Source organism: Lissotriton helveticus, chromosome 3_2 (genome assembly GCF_964261635.1).
Source record: "Lissotriton helveticus chromosome 3_2, aLisHel1.1, whole genome shotgun sequence".
NCBI lineage: Eukaryota > Metazoa > Chordata > Amphibia > Caudata > Salamandridae > Lissotriton > Lissotriton helveticus.
In genome coordinates, this window is record NC_136062.1 from 4,670,892 (window position 1) to 4,692,603 (window position 21,712).

The following is a 21,712-nucleotide window of genomic DNA, read 5'->3' on the forward strand; positions in this document are numbered from 1 at the left end:
TCCTGTATTTTGATGTATTACTTCTTCTGTAACATTGCGTGTCATCCAGTTGGCTATATGCTTCTTGAAGATAGTCTTTGTTTGGCCATAGGACGATATTTCCGCCCTTGTCCGAATTGCGAATTACCAATTCTGCCTCATGTAGTCTGTTCACCAACTGATTTAGTTTTCTTTCTTGACTCGTATATTTTTTCTCCCTTTTGTTATTTTCTTGGGCTAGTTGTTTTATTTGCAATACCACTGCTTCACTGAAGGCATCCAACCATCACAGGCTGCCAGAGGAATATACTTTGACCTAAATGGGGTCGTTGGTTTCATTTGGCCACTCAGTGCAACTCTTTCCTGTGTCCCCATATTTTCATCATTTCCTAATTGCATTAAATCATGAAACAGTTCAATGTCCCGCACTGTTAATTCCTCATTGCCCGTTCTTGATTTGGGTGGTTCAGTGGATTTGTTTGAGGGTTTATTGAGAAATTGTTTCTTCAATTTCAGCTTGCGTATGTATTGATATACATCAGCTCGTGATCTTGTATAGCTGAAGTTCGATTCTGGGCAAAAGCTTAGGCCTAAGCTCAGGAGTTGTTCTTCCGCTTCAGTTAGTGTTGTGGTACTCAGGTTAATTATAGATTTGGATTGAGTTGTGTTTATTGTATTTTCTACCCGAGTACTGTCCACAATTTCTAATGCTCCAGAAGTATTCACTGTCGTGGTTTCCGGGTGGCTCCCCGACCCCTGCCACGCTTGCTTGGATCTCCTTTGTTTTGCGGCTTTGCGTCTTCTCCTCCTGCGCTGGGATTGTGTTGTGCAGGTTTGCCTTTGAATCGCGACCTTAGGGTGTCCCGTCTGCTGTCTTTTAAAATTTCCAATTCTTCCCCCAAGGTTAGAGTAACATTGGTTTTGTTTCTTGGACCCTCATTGTCTGAGCCACTTTCTACAGCAGAACTGTATACCACAGATTCATCATCTGTCAGTTGAGCTGCTTTTGTATTTTTCGTGCCTCGTTTGTTTGCTGTGGCCGCTCTTAGATTGTCATAGCGTCTTGCAAATGTAAATATTTGCCCATTGGCATAGTCGTCTCTATCTCTCTTGAACTTATGAATTTTTCTTGTCTTAATTTTTTCTTCTTCCTTTGCCAACCTTGTCACCATCTCATCCCTTAGTTTTGTTATTTCTGGGGTCTCTTTTCCTCCTATTTGGGTTTTAATAGACTTCTCTAGTGCATCTATTTTGCTCTGCAGTTCCTCCCCGTCTATCTCTGCATACTGGACTAGAATTTGCATCAGACGGCGCGAGTTGTCAAGATTACACTCCCCCCATGCTACCATCATAAGGGAATTTGGTGACTCATAGTTGGGGGCCAGCATTATGCGCAGCCCCCTAGGGACCCTACCAACATCCAAATATCTCTTCAAAGAACGTGCCTCCCACCACTTTGACTGTTCATTTCTTTTGAGTTTTTCCAGCTCTTTGAATGCAGTTCTGATGTTGCTGGGTTCCACTATACTTGGCTCCCCTCCAGCTCCTTTGGTTACTCTAGCTTCGTTCTCTAGTTCATCAGAGAACATCTCCTGTGCGGCGAGCTCCCGGGCTCTTCTAGCATCGCCTGACATTGCTGTTGTGTATGGGACTTTACTCTCCTGTTCTTGCGTTGCATACAAGGGTCAGAGAATTCTATCCGTTTTTCGGCGGTAAATTACTGCCTCAATACTAGTCACTCGACCAAATGTATGCGCCTCCCCTCTCCAATCTACCACACACGGGCGCTCGTAGCGCTCTTACCGCGGCTGCAGAGTTCCGGTGCGAGCGTTCTCGGTCCGTCCGCCAGCTTTTGCTCAAAGTCGGCGTCTCGGGCTCCTTCTTGTTCGCGCTCAGGTCCACAAACCGCTAATCGCTGGTTCCTTTCCGGGTGTTTCGCTTAGATGGTCGGTGATTGGAGGGCTTCACTCCTTCCCCTTCAATGGGATACGAAAGGCACCCCCGGGGTCCCCGCCAAAGCTCCACCAGCCGGCAGAGAGTAACAGGGACCGGAGGCACAGTAAAGTATGTATATATATATATATATATATATATATATATATTTATATTAGCCCTGGGTGGAGCTGGCGTAGTGCCTATACATGTAGCTCCACGGAGTTTGGAAAAAGCTACGTGTAGCTCCGCTCCGCTTAAGCTGGACATCACTTGGATCTTGAAACAGGCTCTATATCTCTTTTAGAATAAAGTGCTCTCACGCGTTTCCCCCTCCTTGCAGTAAGGATGTATTCATTATTAATATTAGCCTGGAAAGTGGGCCCCAGTACTGCTCTACCCGAAATCTCACTAGTAGCCACAGAAGACATACCTGGATCGGCAGTGGTAAGGAACCCATTAAATATGGAGATACCTCCAGAAGCCCCCGTCATAGGAAAACGTGTGACAACAATTAAAAAAAACATTAGAAAGGATGGGGCACCAAGCCCTAATGGGTTTAAAGAAGACCGCGATTTCTGGAGAAGCATACTCACGCCCCTCTACCAGCAGTGTCTAGCAAATTCAACAATCCCAGAGACTTGTAAAAGATCTTTACAATAACCTATCCACAAAAAGGGCAATACCGGGCTACAGGTTGATAGCCCTTTTAGACATTGAAGCGAAAGGTTATGCTAGCCTCCTGCTACAAGACCTGCAGATCTGGGCTGATGAAAATGAAATCCTGCCAAGTTTCCAAAATGGCTTTAGGCCAGGAGCGTCAACATTGGATAATATTTTAGCCCTTGCATACATGATAGAACAGATTACACAAAAAAGTTGCTTCCTCTATTTGCATGTTTTGTGGACTACTCCGCGGCTTTCGACTGAGTCAATCGGAGTCTGCTGTGGCGGAAACTACAATGTTGGGGGATACCAGAGATTCTTTTTCAGGCAATAATTGGCCTTTACACTGGAACTTAAGTACGGGTGAAAACTTCAATGAACTCAGCTACCAAAAGGATTCCAACAGACCGTGGTTTAAAACAAGGTTGTGTATTGGCACCTTTGCTTTTTAACTTATATACGGCAGACCTTGCTAAAACTATTCTTAATGCAAATCTTCTATCTCCAAAAATTGTCTCAAATAGATTATTTGTAATACAGTATGCAGATGTTATGGTGCTATTAGATTATACATAAGTAGGCATGCAAGGACTATTGGACGCACTAAATCTTTACAACAACAAGAATGACCTAAGAGCAAATGCATGAAGAACAAAGGTAATTATATTCGGAAAGTATGCCAACAAATTCAGACAGCATTGGAGGTTGGGCAACTTGAAGATAAGATAACAGTGCCCAAACACAATTACTTGGGGGTTTGGCTGATGAGTAATGGGAAATCAACAGCTTACCTTGCTTCAGCCAAGACAAAGGCAAAGGCAGTGATGTTCGCCTTGTGCAAGCTTAATGCTAAACTAAATAGCCCAACAACAAAATCCATTGGAAGAGTTATAAGGGCCAAGCTGCTTCCCTCAATTACATATGGCCAGCTAGCATTTCCTGCAGCTTTTGTTAATAGCCTCGAACATATCAACTGTCGAGCCTACAAGCAAATTTTCCAGATCCCAGTGCATACACAAAACATCCTGGTGCGACTGGAATTTGGGTTGAACAAACAAAACTACAAGCACTGGGCAGTGTTCGTGCGGTACTAACGAGGGGTTTGTATGGCCCCTCCGAACACAATTAAGTCAACCCTGAAAATGTTCTTTATGAAAGCCAATAATTCATGGAGCAACGGCCTGAAAACTGCCTGCACTGCATTACAGCTTGACATGACCAAACTGCAGGATCTGACCTATCAGCCTGGTACACTAAAATCTATATTAAAAAAACAAGTTAGAGCATTATCCAGAGAAGAAGATATGAAGGAGTTGAATCATTCCAAAAGTAACATTGGGATACTTGTAAGCTCCTATGAAGATCGGTTAGGGCAACCATACCTCGATTCTGCGTTAAACAAGATAAATTTAAAGCAAATCTTAACCGTGAGGCTTATGGCATTGCCGATAAAAGATAACAGGCGCTGGAAATCACTAGAGGCGATTATCACCTGCAGACTATGCCACCAGCATGAAGAATCCATTGTCCATTTGGTCTGCATATGCCATTGCCTAATACAAGCACATCACACTTTACTAAGGCCATTGTTTTTAAAATATGGGACACATAATTGCAAGGATGCCATGAAACTCTTATTTAGCCTGGAGACACCGATGGAATTGGCTAGCTTTGCCAAATTTGCGCATAAAGTTAAAGAACGTCTAAGTAACCTACTTTGAACTTTAGAACTTCAAGACTGCACTTTGGGCATGCCCATACTTTGATTTGCATGCTGTGACAAGCTGTACCTACTTTGCACTTTATTAGAATCTCTCTCCCAAAATAGGTCTTTGAATGCCTTGAATTCATAATTGGCACATGGGTTTTAATGTTTTTATTATCGGTGATCTGTATTTATAGTATTTGTTTTACAGGATCTAGTGTGTGATGTATTCCTATAGGTTCTGTATCGATCCCCCTATTCCTGACCCTATTCTGGTTAACAAGTTAACTAGCAGCCATCCCATGAGGCAGAAAACCCCCATGATGCAGGAACCGTTATCTGATTAGGCCACACTACGGCACAGGAACGTGTTATCTGATTAGGTCATAACGCTTGCCATCTAATTAGACAAGCGATATTCCTCCAGCCCCTGATAAGGCATACGGAGTTCTCAAAACAAATCAAACCTATGACAACCTGGGAAAAACCCTGCGGCCATTGTTTTGATTTCACCGAGAACTTCAGCAAAAGAATGTGCTAACGACCAGGTCGTATGACATCCTTATTGACGTATCTATGTCCATCCTTACGTCAATCTCGGCACCTTAAAGGAATAAATATTACCGATATTGCCCTATGCAAACACACGCGGTGGTGACGAGATCGGAGCAGCCAGACTTGCCGAAGCCCAGAGCAGAGCAGACCCCGCTGGCGCAGCCCCGCCTTCCTGACGCGCTGAGAACGAGACGCTGCTTTCTCCTGCCGAGAAATCCAGCTCCGGCGCTTCCGGGTAGCCCTCGCAGGCAGCCTGGAATATCGAGACCAGAGACGAGAGATACCATCCCTCATTCATCCTAGATTCCAGGTACAGAACTGAATAACCCCTTGCAGAGAATTCTTTAGTCAGTCACTTGGCAAAACAAACTTAACTTAAACTGCTACTTTCTATTCCCGCCCACGTATTAGGCTTAGGTCAGGTACATCTGGGGTAGGCGTAGTTAGAAACACCAGTTGAGTACGATTAGTCAAATGTATATGTGTATGTATCTATTTTATCCATTTTAAACCATCATATGGCTTAGAAACCATATCAATGTTTTTACAGTATTATTTTATACTTCTGCTTTTAATGTATGCACTTTACTTAACCATAAGTATTGCAATAATATCGATCCATTTCTCTTGTATGAGAAAAGAGACTGATCAATAAATAACATCTTTTATTGAACACGCCTGTCTCTTCCTTTTCTCTACAATCTGGTGAGACTAAGAATGCACGTACTGACTGAGTAAAATAAGTCGTCTTTTGTTTTCACACGACTCTAGAGATACACTCTTGATTAGGGGAGAGCAAAGTTGTCATGTTCTATGGTTGTCAGAAACTAAATCCTTTCTTGTCTATCCAGGGAGGTTCAACTCCTCCTTGCCTATTCGAGAAAGTTTCTAGTGAACTCTGAGCTAGCTGGCAAACCCAAAACTTTAAGTCTAATATCGACAGTAGTAGACCTAGTTAACGTCTGGTCTAGGCCTATACTATTGAAGGTATTATTCCAATGCGCAGAGCCTATTGGGATAATAGGAACTACACTACATGGCGCCCAACGCGTTTGGATAGGCGATAAAACTAACGTAAGACATTTAGAGTAACTCAGTCGTGCTTTTTCACTCAGACCCCTTTTTTTCCCATAATACTCCAAAGAAGTCTGGAGTGGGTGAAAGGTAATATCCGCCAGACCTCGCAGGAGGAAACTCCTATGTATCGTCCTTGGTTTAGTCAACGTTGAAGGATACACTGTTCCAAAATATTGTGCATCTAATCTTTGTTTCCATAAGAACCTGATCTGCAAACAAACAAAATAACCTTCTGGACAGTACAATGTCAGACAGTGAAGGAGAAAGAGAGGCAGTTAGAATAGCAACTGAACTCGCAGCAGCTGATACTGCTATGCAAGAAGCAGACCTGGGTATAATCATCATCCCGGTCAACACAAGAAAATCTATAACTTTAAAACTTATAGAAAATGGACTGACACCTAGAGGTGGCACAGTCATATTCGTAATTGAGGCACACGAATATCGGCAGACAGAGGTATTCTACACATGGATAAACTTTCCAGCAGCTAATGCTGTAACAAAGGTCTTCCACTATTACAAAACAGAGGAACCTCCTAATGAGTACACTCCTTTCGAGGAGGTGGAAGTACCACTTAAATTTCAAGAGCATCTGCTCTTATTTAATGGCGCCCTAAAACATAATAATCACATCACCAGGCTCGGTCCATTAGGTAGACCAGGTGCAACGTGGCCGGTTCTAGACGGATACACACCACATCCAGACATCGATGGGATGTCTGCAGCAGAGCTTTTAACACAGCTAAAACAATTAATAAAATTACATAGACAATTAGTCCAATATGTGATGCGGACTTCAACAATTCAACCAGCAATTAAAATTCCACAGCTGACCCCTCATCAGGGGAACACAAATAAAATTACACCACAGAACATACAATCCTGCCTAGGTAAGGTACCAGCTAAACGGGAACAAATACCATTCTGGCTAGCACAAAAAATCACCCAAATAGAGGCGGTGTTTCCAGACACCACCCCGTTAGAAAAACACAGGATTCTGACTATCTGTCTTCCAATGGGAATCGCACCACACGTGGAGGACTGTGACACTTGGGGTACAGTCTTTGCTTCCATCTACACAAAAACGCACGGTGTTCCATCCATTTCGGTAATACCAGATGTGCTAAAACAAATTCAAGACGAATACGGTCCAGAACCCGCTTTAACTCTTGGTATGAAATTACTAAAAGACTTCAAGCAGGTCTCGGCTATATTATTAGGCAACATAAAGGGAGAAGCAGCAAACGTGGCGATCCGCCAGAGGTTAAAGGAGACAGATATAGCAGACCAACCAGCTGAAATTGCCAGAATTATAGAAAAATCCTATGAGGAACTAGGTAGAGATAGTTTAGGTGGAATACCAGTAAAACCACAACTGATTGAAAGTCCTGGAAAAATATTTTTTAATAATAATTCAACATCACAAAAAAAGAGCTGGGATGGAAACAAACAATCCAATCCTAAAGAAAAGAAATTCCAGTCCAGAGGAAGGTCTCCTCGGCGGAGAGAAAAATCTCCGAACCAAAGACACAGGTCACCCCAAAGTGACCCCTCTGGGAAAAGATATAACCTTAGAAATAGGGATAATATAAAGAAGCCTGATAGATATCAAGACATTGATACACGTCCCTCTCAATCTTTTCAGACTTCCTCGCAGAAATCGGAAAGAAGAGGACGATCAGAACAAAGAGAAGAGCACGCCAAGTCCAAAGACAAGGAATCTGCTCATCTAAAAAAGAAACTACAATTTCCAAAAAAGAAGGTAGCCAGTATCAAGGTAGTAAACAATGCCGAGAATACTGAGGACACAACTGAAAAACGGAGAATGGGCTCAGACAATGCTAGACAGCGCAGCAGAAGTGAGCATAGCTCGCAAAGTCCTTATGAATCATCTGGAGACAGTGGACACGAATGAATATCTTCAAGTGGAAACTGCAGACACCAGAGTTAGCAAACCTCACAAAATATATGAAATAACTTTACGTATAGAAGGGGATAAGACTAGAAAAATAAGGGGACTATTTTGGGATAATCTCTCAAAGGGCTATGACATCCTTCTAGCTGAAAAAGACTGGCCACCAGAGTTTGTCAGGGAGTGCCCTCATGGCGAAGAAATAATTATGCCTGCCTTCTCAAATCATATCCCAATTCATAAAAAATACACACTTGCCAGAAAGTGGGCAGTAGCTCAAGCTCCTGCTTTATATAAAAATCATGTAGGATGGGATGAGGACTCTCCTCCTCACAAAATCCAGTTAAAATCACAACCTACTGCACAAAGGCAGTATCCAATCAAGCAAGATGCTAAAAAACAGGTAAAAGAAATTCTAGATCAATTAGAATACCAGGGGGTGATTGAAACTTGCACCTCACAAATGAACAACCCTTTGTTTCCTGTCTCCAAACCAGACAATTCATATCGTCTAGTTTTGGATTACAGACACCTTAACTCATGTTGCAAAACTTTTGCAGTGCAAAATTCGCATAGTGCTGCACTAATGAATAACATAGTGCGCAAAAAATACAAAACAACATTAGACATCTCTAATGGATTCTTTTGTCAAAACATAGCACCAGAGAGCAGATATTTGTCTGCGTTCTCAATAAATGGCACTCAAAAACAATTCTGTCGGTTAGCCCAGGGGTACAAGAATAGCCCAGGGGTATTCTCAGCGAGAGTAACAGAGTTACTACAAACATATGATGACGAAGCATTATCTTATGTCGATGACATATACCTAACAGATGATGACTTGGATACTCACTTGAAGAGAGTGAACACCATAATACTTGGGTTCGCAGCAGAGGGTTACAAATTCAACTTTAAAAAATCGAGAATTGCCCATCTAACAGTCCTGTTCTTAGGATATGAATTATCAAGTGAAGGCAAAAGCCTGGCTGACAATTTCCTAGAGAAATGTGCCGTACTCCAAGCACCTAGAACACTAAAAAACCTACAGTCAATTCTAGGCTTCCTAAATTTCGGAAGAACATACATTGCAAATTACGCAGAAAGGGTCAAACCCCTTTATGATCTAATAAAACCAGATTTTAAAAGAACCAATTGGACTCAAATACACACAGAAATTCTGAGATCCTTACAAACAGACATGTTAATTAAAACAAAATTAGAAACACGTGATAACACACGCAATCTTGTGATTCGAGTCATCCCAGGAAGATGCGGATTCACATACCTGACCTCTAATGAGGGAGAAAAGGTACCAATTGCATTCAAATCACACTTGTACACAGAAGCTGAAAAGAAATTCAGCATTAAAGAAACCATTGTTCATGCAGTTCAAACCGCAATAGCTAAAGAAAAAGATCAAGCGGACGGTAGACACATCAGTCAGAACAGCAGAATCAGCCTTTGAGGCATTAACAACACCGTGTAATTTACCAACAACAACATTGAATCCGGAATGGATACAATGGGTGAATTCAATTACAACGGACAAAGTATACTACTACTTTGATCCAGAACTAAAAGAATTGAAAAATCTAGAATATGAAAGAACATTCCCTCTGCCAATCGACATTCTGCCCTTACGACAATACGCTTGTGTAATCTATACAGACGGACATGCTCAACCCTCCGTTTGGGGAGAACAAGCATACAACCCCACATGTGAGATTACAAAAGAAGTGTGGCGCGGAGGTAATCTAAGACCTCTATTAACAAAAACACACTCAGTAGAAACTAATTCAGAACAACAGACTGAAATAATAGCATTGAAAATGGCGCTAGATAATGCGGATCGCGAATTCCCGACACTTATAGTGTCCGATTCATATTACTGCGTCAAATCATATAACAACGATTTGCAGACATGGATTCAAAACGGTTACAAAGATGTCACAGGTGCAACAATAAAGCAAAAACTGCTTTGGGAACAAATAGTTCTGTTACAAAAAGAACTACCAAAGACTCACGTGATACATACACTGAGTCATCAGCGTGATGGCGTTCACGTTGCAGGGAATTCATTGGCTGAGACAGCCACAGCGGTAGCAACTAAATCGGCTTCCGTAGCTCGAAAAAAGCGTACAGTGAAGTATATTGACGGTGAAACAGTGCTGGCGGTGAAAACGTCATCAAAAGGCGACTGCTCAGCGCTACCGATCAACTATCCACTCAATTATACATACATAATCGATGCAAACTCCGTCCCTTTTGCTCGAATCCCTGGAGTGGGGGATAGAGTGATTCCAAACATGGACAGGAGAACCTTGTTAATAGCAGACGCACATATGGGCGAGGGTCTCAGACACCTCAAACTAAAAGATTCTCTGGAAGAATTACAATCAAGGTACTGGTGGCCAGGCATGAGCCTGCATCATACCATGTTTGTAAAGAACTGCCCAAACTGTAACAGAAATCGCAGTGGTGAGAGAAACGGTGTAATACCGTGTCGTTTCACTCCAGAAAAGATCAACAGTAAAAAGCAAAGCGTCCGATTAACATATACAGGCTAGTTTCCACTTATAATGTAGATCACCAGCACTCGGCTGACGTCTGGACTGTTATACAAAGATTTGCGAGTCTAAATGGCATATACGCTAGAAGCATGCTACGTTTGACCATTGTTTTCACTCTAGCCCTCCAGCCTGAGGGGAAACATGGCCAAATGAGCATAGCACAGCGGGACTCTTCTCACTTCCTTCCTGAGGGATACGGGATGGTGTAAAGAAAAAACCAAGGCATAAAGCTATCTATAACAGAAAGGATATTAGGTTCGGGAGCTGGGTGGGTCAAACATCTAATAAGTGTCCAACGTAGTCTAAATAACCTGCCAAGAAATTCTCTGAAGGGATTCAGTCCGTACGAATTATTGTTTGGAACTAGGATGTTAGTCTTAGACCTCGACAGTCAGACTTCAGTGGTGAAGGAAAAAAGCTTTGATATCAAAGATCGTTTGGCTATTTTGCAGGACTTAAACGAAACAAGAAAAGACCTGAGCAACATAAAGTTGAAACAGCAGCCAACAACCACTGAAGAACCACCACCTGTCCCAGCAAGACCTGTCTGGATTCCAAAAGTCGGGGATCTAGTCAGAGAAAAGATCGCGGTAAAGAAGGAATTTGGGCCTTCTTACAGAAAAGCAGTTCCTGTCTTGTCTATCAACGGGACAAGATCAGTTGTACTACCGCCGCTTGCTGGTAAAAAGGAGAACCGAGTTGTATCCATCGACCTGGTAAAACCACAATCATGTGGCCGATAACAAATAGTAGGGCAAGTGGACTCCCGATAAGTAGTAGAACACCAAGATTTGCTACAAACACAGAGGTTCAATCTAAGAGGCTAATCACATTCGAAACGCCTACAGAACTACAACAAGGACTATGCAACAATGCAATGGAACTTAGACCTCTGAAAACCCAAATAAAAACATTTAGCAGAGACACACCAATCTATAATGAAGTAACAAACGACTATGCAAGAAACAGTAATCCTGAAGCAATTGGAACAATTGACAGAACTGCATCCGGCAACTTCATAAACTTCGATGATTCCTCTGAAGGCTTCACTGAATCAAACACACAGCCATCAACAAAAACCTTTAAAGATAAAGTTAAAGTACTTTTGAAACAACTGAAAGAAACATATCTGATTTCTCCATGGATTGAATTTTGGGTGGGTTTTGGTGCATTTATCCTCATACTTTGGCTCATCATGGTACTAACTTTGGGACGCTTCATTGAGGGAAAATATGCTAAAATGGACACAGCAAGTCAGAAAATCAACTTGATCCTCAAACCACACACATCTTCACACGTCGAGAAAAGAGAACTTTCTTCAGTCAACTTCACAGCCAATCCTATACCGGGTGGGGTAGCATGGGACAACACTGACTACGAAATGTATGGTCCGGTTGAAATCCTGAAATATCCACACCAAATTAAGATCTCTTTGAGTGACTTTGTAAAAGCAAGCTCATTTGCTGATGATTGGGACTTTGAAAGTATAAATAATATGATGTCTGACTTAGTGATGTCTGCTAAATTTACAAAACATGATTATTTGCAGGGTTCGACAAATTATGATAGTATGTACTGTTATACCACTATGGTAACCATTTTCTACATAGATCTGCACAACCTAGAAATGTTTTAAATTATAATCAATGGGAACATTGTGCAACCCCTCCAAAAGGAAGCTCAAGAACCGTTTATGACAAATATTCATACTTTTCAGGTTTTAACACAAGTAATGCTGAAACATTTTATTTCAAATTGTCAAATAAGACAGGGACAAAGACCATGATAACAAACACGAAATTGATATATTCAGACTCATTCTTTGAACAAATGAATACTTTTGGTTTTGATTATTGGGACAAAAATGTTGAAGTAAAGAGTGTTTGGGGTACAAAAGAATGGCAAGTACAGGGTATAGAATCTTTGTTTAGAGCCTGCATGATCCCAGAACAAATTATATTTTTAAACGACACTGTTCAACAAACTACCTGTCTCGGCCTAGCCAAAATCAAAGACTTAAATAAACCGTCTATTCCAAAACCAACAATGAACAGCAATAGCTCTACAGATGAAGAGATAGACGTAAATTATGTATTAAACCAAAACAGAACACATCCTGATTGGAAAAAGTGGTTGATCTGGCCCACAGATACTAATAACTGTCAAGACAGATTCCTGAACAAAACACAGGGGTTCAAAATGACCAGGCCAGACCCTAGATATTCCCAAAGACAACACCCAGGGATAATAACCACCTACAGTGTGGGCAAATTATGCCTTCAGTGGCTACAAACTTCCACACTGGCAGAAATTAAGCAACACCTAACTTTACTTACTGATGGTGCTGACTTGCGTGATTTCATTATGGGACCGCGCAAACAGCGTCAGAAACGTTTCATAGCAGCCTCTGTATATGCAGCATACAACGAGGCCTGGAAGGTGACTCAAATTGAGACAGCAGAAAGTATACGGGAAATTGACCGTATTAATTTGGAAAAATCACTTTCTGTAGTGGACAATGGGTTAATGACTCTGTCCTCCAGAATTTTTTCTCTGGACAGCATTGTGTCTTCAGCAATCGACATATTATCGCAAGACTTACTGTTACAACACGGTCAGTCCAAATTGCGTTCTATTGTACAGCTTGACTGGACGTTACAAAATCTGCGTTCAGGCTATGTGCCTTGGCGTTTAATCAACACAACGTCACTATTCAATATCTTTAACCTCACTGATAAACAAATCAGTATGGCACAAAAGGGTGCTGATTATACAATCCTGAGCATTGAGAAACTCGAGAGATTACCAGTGACAATGTCAGAACGACCTGTCAGTGAATGGATAATACATGGGATAATTAATATTCCAATATCTACCTTCAGGTTTCAATACTGCCAAAAATATATACAGGCTGGCATGTACGAAAAATTGGGAAAAGGGTACATTAAAACAACATGGAACTTGCCCTATTCACATGCATGTGTCAGTAATAAAGGACAGAAAGTGTTTCTTAGTGGCAATAATTGTGCGATGTCACTGAGCGGTACACTTCTGTGTAATGGAATTAGTTTGCATGGAGCCTGTGAAGGGAACTCAAATAACCTTTCATGTCACCAGCTAGGCGCACCTGCAACAGAGATAGAACCATTCTTTCAAAGACTCTATAATGGGAGTTACGTTCTAATTGTGGACCGCAGATGTTGTAGTCTTATGCCCGGGACTCCTTATCTCGTAACTACGACTGCGAAGGTCAAGTGCTGTGGACGCTTATTGTTCCCCAGCTCCCTTCCAGACAGGGAGGCAAGGGCATGGCCCAACTTGAAAATTACTTCTATTCGAATAGATACTTTAAGCAGAATGAAAACAGTGCTTCTTCAGACGCCGACCAGGCTCACGTCATCAAAAGAAACGTATGATCTCCTAGTCGCAAGGACGACTGCAGAGATTCACTCATTGTTATCAACTAATTCCCCCATACATTTCGCAGAAATCCTGAATGAAATCTTAAATATTTCTGATACCAGTGGAGTCTCAAAAGTATTTAAGACAGTATTTTCGATGGCATTAACACCATTCAAAGCCATACTGGGTATTTTTCCAGATTTCGTCCATTCGATTTTTGGCGGACTTCCCCTCATTTTGGGACTAATTGCAGGAATCCTATTCCTAGTCCTTATATTTCGTTATGGCAAACCATGTCACAGACAAAACACCTGCGACAAGGGAAGAAACAATCCTAGCCATTGGATACCGGGACCGGATATCAAATATCCTGGGACTATCCCGGCTTAGAGACCTGAACATGACTTGGTTTCTTTCATTTCGACCAATGTGGCAACGATGTGTTTTACCTGTATTAAGGTGCTTGCTATGCGGAGAAGAATGCGTGTTGGACACCTGTCTGACGCTACAATCGGATGCGCCAATGGATGCAGAAACATTGTTGAGTCCAATAAAGGCTCATGCTTTGTGCTGCCCTCAACGGCTACCAATCCTGATAACGGCATTCGTGGAAGCTTCACCACTACGATTAAGGGGTAGTGAAGTTCAAGATGAAAGCAGCATTGATCAGGTACGACCTTCTGTCAGCAATACTAATCAAAACGTCAATGGAGACAACCATGCACATGAATGCATGGTTACATCCTTTTCCGAGTTAGTGGAACTCTCCCAGGAAGCTGTTGACAGCTTTTTCGACAGTCTAAATGATATGATGTTCTCTCCAGAGCAGAAATAGAGACTTTTGAGCAAGCTAGCACACGGCGTTCCCTGAATTTGGCCTTCAACTAGAATAGCAAAATACCATGAACAATTTTCCCTCCAGTTCACGGACAGCAATTTTTTTCAGCAGCCCCAAAATATTTCTACATATTTTTCGGGACACTTATCTTCTGCTTAAAGTAAAAACTATTCTTAGAGAACTAAAATTTATATTTTTAGATACTTTATAGACATTAGCTGCCCGCTGGTATGTTCATAATTATTTTAATCTGTGATGGAATGGTCTCGAACCTTTTTTCTGTATTAAGAGCCGTTTCATGTGTAAATTCTCATATACAAATTAGTGATAATGTATAGATATGCGTGATTACTTTAGCATTATTCTACAGCTTGAGTGCATATATTACATGTGACTATTTTTTCCGTATATTTGATAATTTCAAAATGCATTTTATGTATTTTGGGGTGGTAAGGTATACATGATACTCTACAGTATGTTTTACTATGCATAGATTCGTAAATATGTCCATAGTTAGCGTGGAGTGGGTGTGATGTATTCCTATAGGTTCTGTATCGATCCCCCTATTCCTGACCCTATTCTGGTTAACAAGTTAACTAGCAGCCATCCCATGAGGCAGAAAACCCCCATGATGCAGGAACCGTTATCTGATTAGGCCACACTACGGCACAGGAACGTGTTATCTGATTAGGTCATAACGCTTGCCATCTAATTAGACAAGCGATATTCCTCCAGCCCCTGATAAGGCATACGGAGTTCTCAAAACAAATCAAACCTATGACAACCTGGGAAAAACCCTGCGGCCATTGTTTTGATTTCACCGAGAACTTCAGCAAAAGAATGTGCTAACGACCAGGTCGTATGACATCCTTATTGACGTATCTATGTCCATCCTTACGTCAATCTCGGCACCTTAAAGGTATAAATATTACCGATATTGCCCTATGCAAACACACGCGGTGGTGACGAGATCGGAGCAGCCAGACTTGCCGAAGCCCAGAGCAGAGCAGACCCCGCTGGCGCAGCCCCGCCTTCCTGATGCGCTGAGAACGAGACGCTGCTTTCTCCTGCCGAGAAATCCAGCTCCGGCGCTTCCGGGTAGCCCTCGCAGGCAGCCTGGAATATCGAGACCAGAGACGAGAGATACCATCCCTCATTCATCCTAGATTCCAGGTACAGAACTGAATAACCCCTTGCAGAGAATTCTTTAGTCAGTCACTTGGCAAAACAAACTTAACTTAAACTGCTACTTTCTATTCCCGCCCACGTATTAGGCTTAGGTCAGGTACATCTGGGGTAGGCGTAGTTAGAAACACCAGTTGAGTACGATTAGTCAAATGTATATGTGTATGTATCTATTTTATCCATTTTAAACCATCATATGGCTTAGAAACCATATCAATGTTTTTACAGTATTATTTTATACTTCTGCTTTTAATGTATGCACTTTACTTAACCATAAGTATTGCAATAATATCGATCCATTTCTCTTGTATGAGAAAAGAGACTGATCAATAAATAACATCTTTTATTGAACACGCCCGTCTCTTCCTTTTCTCTACAATCTGGTGAGACTAAGAATGCACGTACTGACTGAGTAAAATAAGTCGTCTTTTGTTTTCACACGACTCTAGAGATACACTCTTGATTAGGGGAGAGCAAAGTTGTCATGTTCTATGGTTGTCAGAAACTAAATCCCTTCTTGTCTATCCAGGGAGGTTCAACTCCTCCTTGCCTATTCGAGAAAGTTTCTAGTGAACTCTGAGCTAGCTGGCAAACCCAAAACTTTAAGTCTAATATCGACAGTAGTAGACCTAGTTAACGTCTGGTCTAGGCCTATACTATTGAAGGTATTATTCCAATGCGCAGAGCCTATTGGGATAATAGGAACTACACTACAAGTGCATCCACATTTGTAGCAGTTAATGATGACTACTGTAGCAAGCAAGTTTTGTGGATATTTTATAGGACACTTTTTGTAACAATTTTCGTTGATTGATACAATAAAATATATTCATTCATTCATTCAAGTGGGCCCCATGCCCCTTTTGAAAAGTAAGACTGTCACAATGTAGATGCAGTGGAGCACTTAGACACCTGAGCGCCAGTGCTGCTGCAACTGCTTCACTAATGATAAGTGTTGCTTTGTGAATCAAGCTGTCTCCTCTGCCCTTTGTTAAAGACATGCCCCCCTCACCTCACCCTATTCCCCCTCCCTGCCATTAATCTGAGGCATAAAGATAGGTGTCTACTCTGCTTCAGTTGTCACCTCCCTTGGACCATTGCTCCAAGACCCAAATCAACACTGGCACAGCAAGTGTGCACAGGCCCTAATGTGAGCAAGAAAGGACAGTAATTGGGGGTTTGGTTGGCCCCTCTTGCAGGTAGTCCTTGGTGCCACTACACATGCAGCACCAATGAGACCTACATCAATGGGAAACAGGCTATTTGCTTTGCCCTCTCCACCAAACTTTCTGGGCCCCTTGTTGCGTATGCAGCAAGGGTGACCTGGGCCCTCCTGCTAGAAATGAAAATGGGCCCCCACTGCCCTTTTTTGTAGTAAGATCAACATAATTTGGGTATAGAGGCCACTCAAACCCTGATCGCAGTGCCACAGCAACTGCTGCACTGATGCTAGTCATGGCCCATTTTAATTTTTTTTGTAACGCAAAACAGCCCCCGTATTTTACTTCCTTACCTGTGAAATCTCTGAGGAAGCGGACTCTGTCCATCTATGAATAAAATAAAATAAATCCCCCCACCCCTTTATTGGCCGTCTTTGAAACCATCCATAGAGCTTCCTCATTTACTCTTTCTCCTGGCCCATTACTCTGAGGCCCTGGGGGTTTGGAGAATTAGGGTTCTGATTTGAATGCTACTATTCTGGCCTGCTTTCTGATGCCCCCTCTACTTTCCTGATGGGTCATGTGGATTTAAACGGAGGTTGAAGTCACTATGTTCTATGGGGAGCGAAATGCCCATGCTTTCTTTTTTTTATTATTTGTATTTTATTTTACAAAAACTATCTCTGCCTGGGAGTGAAGAGGGTGAGCTAAGTATGAGCTGGTGAAATTCCTGAGGAGCAGAGATACTGCAAATCATCGCCAAAATGTAGTAATGAAGTACATTGCACTGGTAGTGAAAGAGAGGCTCGGTGAGAACCGATCTCGATGCAGGACAGATGAGAAACCCAAAACTATGAAAACTCTGCATCTGAGGTGCTTTATCATACATGCATTCCATTAAAGCTAGAAGTGAGATGCTAAAGGCAAGGGACACAGGATTGTGAAACAGGGCGATAGCACCAGCAAACAACACCACTCATAAACGCTAACTGCCTCCTCAAGCTACACCCAATATTGAAAGACATGATCTCCATCCTCCACATGCAGACTCTTTTGACTGCTGCATGAACCAGTTATGTGCTGGTGTAAAGGCCGGGGCTGATGAATGTCAGCTTATCAATAGCAGATGAACTTGTGTTCCTCTCTGTTTACATGGTAACGGGGACGCCGGTTTTGCTGTTGCTTGCTGCTGCTGAGAGGATAAGGGGACCAGGACCACAAGTCCCAACCTCCCGAGCGGCCGCTGCTGCCAACATCTGTTTTCTACGCCTGGACGCGCTTTAAAATCTCTTGCGGGCTCCCGCAGCGCAAGACACCTTTTTTGCTGCTGCTGTCTCCTGTTGCTGAAGGGAAAAGGAGACCAGGACTGAAAGTATCAGTCTCCCAAGCGGCCGCTGCTGCCAACAACAGTTTCCTGTGCCTGGAGGAGTTTTAAAATCACTTGCAGGCTCGTGAGATGCATTTGTGGGTGCCCGGGCTAAGGGCGGGCCTGTCTGCACCCATCAAAGCCCGGATAAGGCTGGGTTTTCCGGACATTTACATCGGAATACGGCCCAAGGTACAGTGTTTTCTTTTGTCCTTGATGCTATGAGAGCGGTGGCTGGTCGTGTTTGCCTGGCTTCAATTACACCTATCTATTCTTGTCACCTTATTTTTGTGCTCCTTATGGGTAAGAGATAGGGTGCTTTAAGCGTCTCCAGCACAATACCGCCCCCCACACCTGCTCAACAATTGACAACTACCTAACCCGAGCTGTGGACATGGTTACAAATGAGATTCGGTTGCTAAAGCATTGTCTCTCGCTCGCACCTGAGGAGCAAATTCCTCCATCTATAGATCTGCTAGTAACATAGAGCGTATCAGTGGCAACAAGCTCACCTGCGGTATCTACGAGCCAGGCTTGTTCTGTGTCGCCAGTCCACAATGTGGGTGAGGGTCCAGTCTGCTCAGGGGTGGTAACCGAACGGGGGTCTGTGTCTGGTCTAATTAGCATATTCGGTGGCCATCACCTTTGTGACTCTGAAGGGGAGAGCCGCCCAAAAGCTAAGCAGAGGAGGAAAATTGCTAAATCCACCAAGCCGAGAAAGTCTGCTAGAGCCACCAACATTTCTTTGCTTAATAAGGCAACAGATTGAGTCCTGATTTGGAGGGTTTGGTTGAGGGTAACAAGAATACCTGGCACGGTTTCAGCAAATGCCTTGGCGATCTTTTGGACTCCAAGGTACGCCCCATTTTTGAAAGTTTAGCGAAAATGTAATCCAACCTGGCGAAACCGCCAGATTCCAGGACTTCCTCGTGTACCCAGTATTTGGCCTTTGATTTTACTCCTACTATTCCCTCTGAGAGCAATGCGGTCGTACAGCTACACGCCAATTTACCTATAATCCATCCTGTCACACAGCAGGCACACTGTGCCCCAAATCAGGCCATTTTTACGATGATAGATCTTTTCCCAGCATCTGCCCCGTACATCGTTGCATTGACTAATGTGCCCAGGCTCACAGACATCAAAATGGGAACTACTTGAGGTCTGATAAACAAATCCATACACAGGCTGAATAATAACGTCACTGGTAACTGGGACAAATCTAAAGACATTTTGATGGCTAGACGGGTGGGTGGCATTGGGGGCAGGGGTCATGGAAACTAAGGAGATGTTATTGTGGTAAATTTTTGTACCCCGACAGTAGGAAAGGAAATACTGCACAAAGCTAGCAGGGGAATGGTTAAAACTAGTTCCATCAAGATAGTCCCACTTGACTTCTTTCACCAGCATTTTGCAAATCAATATCGTACTCTGGATAGCCTTGTCCTCCGTGACTTTGCACCACCTAGATCCCCTCCTTCTATATCTCTCCATTTGACCAACAGATTTGCTCCATTGGTCGGGCTGGAAGATATCGATTGACTGTTAAAGGTGGTGGTTGCGTGTTACGACCCCCAGGAGGTAGACAGGTTATCTGATAAATTCGTTTTTACCGAATTGCCACCCTCTCCCCGACATAATCCTCCGCCCACGGTGCCTGGACCTACGGAGAAGGTTGGGTCTCCTTGTAACTCCACCCCAGCTATACAAGTGAACAATTCTCCTTCAGATAATCTTCGGGGTGCAGGACCCGGCATCTAGAATTCTGATGAGGCTCTTGCTAGGTTAATGACTGTCCCCCAACTGCCCCCTGGTCCCTTTCAGAACCCTTCCCCTCTAGGGGCCAGTGTGTGCGGGGTATCGAAAATGTTCAACTAGATAATGTAGGATTGAAAATCTTGAGTGGGAATATAGCGGGAGTAGCTTCAAAGATTATATTGGAGGGTTGGCGATCCTTTATTTTGAATTAAGATAGTCTTGTTGTAAATGAATCTAGGACTCTAGTGTAATTTTTCCCGATTCATGCCCTTATATAGGTATAGATTGTTCGATCCTTATATAGGCATAGAAATCATTACCATATTTAGATTAAGCCTATGCAGCCCAAATACGGCATGGCTAATTCCACTAAATTCCAAGAATCAACAACGATTTCTTAGAGAAACCCGCCTTCAGCAGCTAGGGTCTTCCCCTTGCCTGAATACTAATTTATCTAGGAAATCATGGACTTTTCGAAGAACTGAGTCTTTGATGACGTTATTAAGTCCAATCACACGTCAAACACAGCACCTTCAAAGTATAAATATGCCTAGATTTGCCCAGACAAACACACAGTGGTTTGGAGAAGATTGACTTACTACTTGCCTGACACCCTGCAGCAGCAAGTGCCGAAGGAAGCCGACCCTCCAGCTGACGCACTGAGAGACGCTGTCTTTTCTCCTGCCAAGAAATCCAGCTCCAGTGTTTCCAGGCTACCTTTGCGGGTTGCTGGGAAATTGAATCCTAAGAGAGAGATACAAGACCTCCTTCATTCTAAACCAAGGCACGGAGCTGATTAGACCCTTAGAGAATTCTTGGACAGATTATTGGCAGAGAAATCCTAAACTTAAGCTACTCCTCACTTATTTCCTCCCTTGTACTAGGCTTAGGTTAGGTACACCGGGGTAGGCGTATTTTAGAAGCACCAGTTGAGTACTTTTAGTCATTATTTTATCACTGTATGTATTTTATATGTTTTAAGGTATTTTTATGGCTTTGAAACCATATCATGCTTTTACAGTACTACTTTATAATACTTATCGTATTATATGCCTTGTACTTTATAACCAGTATAATGATTGTAGCAGCACATTTCTTATGCTTGAGAAAGAAGACTGTTCAATAAATACTTTTTATTAAAAACGCCCGTCTCTCTATTTTCTCAGCACCTTTGGTGAAACGAAGCATGCACAATTGACTGAGTAAAATAGCCATCTATTGTTTCTGAGACTCTAGAGATTGATTTCTTATTCTTGGGAAACAAAGTTGTCATGTTTATGCGGTTGTCAGAAACTAATCCCTTCTTGTGAATTCGAGAAAGTTTCTAGTGACCTCTGAGCTAGCTGGCACTCACAATTAAGTCTAATATATTCGGTAGAGACCTAGTCGACCTTAGTCCTACGTCTAAACTACAGGATATATTATTCCAATGCGCAGAGCCTATTGGGAATATAGGAACTACACTACAGTCTTTTTGCAAGAAACTTGGGAGAGCAAGGACATCAAATTTGATGGGTTCACGTGTTTTAGCCTGCCCACTATTCCATCTAAAGAAGGTAGAGCTAAAGGGGGTCTGTCTCCCTGGGTTAAAGTGGATATCGCTGGTC